The sequence below is a fragment of the Priapulus caudatus genome, unplaced genomic scaffold (genome assembly GCF_000485595.1).
Source record: "Priapulus caudatus unplaced genomic scaffold, Priapulus_caudatus-5.0.1 Scaffold87, whole genome shotgun sequence".
NCBI classification, from domain to species: Eukaryota; Metazoa; Priapulida; class Priapulimorpha; order Priapulimorphida; family Priapulidae; genus Priapulus; species Priapulus caudatus.
In genome coordinates, this window is record NW_014577148.1 from 462,980 (window position 1) to 464,441 (window position 1,462).

A 1,462-nucleotide genomic window follows, 5' to 3' on the forward strand; every position below is an offset into this window, starting at 1 on the left:
GAGAGAGAGAGAGAGAGAGAGAGAGAGAGAGAGAGAGAGAGAGAGAGAGAGAGAGAGAGAGAGAGAGAGAGATGATGTGCATTAGTGCAACAGCAGAACAGTCTAGGTGGCGCTGGCTGCGCTGCGTGATTCTGGTTAGCCGTGACTGCCTTTCCCCTGTGATAAGCTTTCCTCCGCATATTTAACATAACGTGCATGAACACATAAAGATCAAATCCCCATGCGCCAATCAAATACGCCATGCTCCCTGCTTCTTATGCCCACATAGCCATATATGTGTTGGGAGGAATCACGTCATAAGGGGGAAGGAGCTCACGCGCCTTCGCATGCGTACAAAAATCTCGTGATTGCTTTAAGGAATAATAGGTCCATTGATTATGCAATGTTGACGAATGCTAGAGTAACTGGCACCTTGTGTAGTTAAAGGAATAATAGGTCCATTGATTATGCAATGTTGACGAATGCTAGAGTAACTGATACGTTGATACATATCAACAACCGATTTCAAGTCTTGTTTGTAATGTAACCAGCAGTGATATTGGACAAACTAATACGCGTTTGGCTATATAAGGTAGTGTACTTATTAACTACACAAGGTGCCAGTTACTGTACCATTCGTCAACATTGCATAATCAATGGACCTATTATTCCTTTAAATGGCGCGCGCAGATTCAGCCTCCGCTTTCATCTTGCCAATAAAGCTGCAGCCGCAGTTTTTTCTCGATATTGTATATTTTCACGAGGGCTTCCCCACGGCTAATGAATTAGTTCTGTTTTCAGTTTCAGCAAACGCGGCGCCTTTTTTTGTCGCGAGTCGAAACGAAATCGTAAAGAAAATCTAATTACAGTATAACTAGCATCCTAGCTTCCTTCGTACGCCGAGAGAATCTGACAGGAGACACCTGAATGGCAGGATGCAATAAGTGAACGATTGGCGTGTCATTCAATCACAGATGTTTATATATCCGATTGTATATACACGTTTTAAGGACCTATATATGTCGACGACGGGTGATATAGTATGGAAGCTCTTATCACCCACAAACCAGGGCGATCATTCATATTGTGATAAAATCTTGAAATTTGGCACACACGTGCTATGAGAAGGGGCAAAATAATAAACAGGTCGCACCTTTTTCATCGAAATGGCCACTATAACATTTTGAAACACCATTTTTCTGGTCACATTTTCTCTATAAGAAACCTTTTTAAGTCATTTTAAATATTCCACTGAGGTGTTCGGACACAGGGAAATGACGAAAATTCTGAGCGATTAGATGATATATTTTATGATTATTTTATATTAGCTAAATTTTATTTAGCACCTTTCTTCACACTAACTTCGCTTCTAATATATACTGAGACTCGGTCTGTAAACTGCCGGCCAGGACTGGTGACTGGCGCATGGGAAGCGCATGGGCTAAGAAATGTGCACGCACACACGCACGCACGCACACACGCA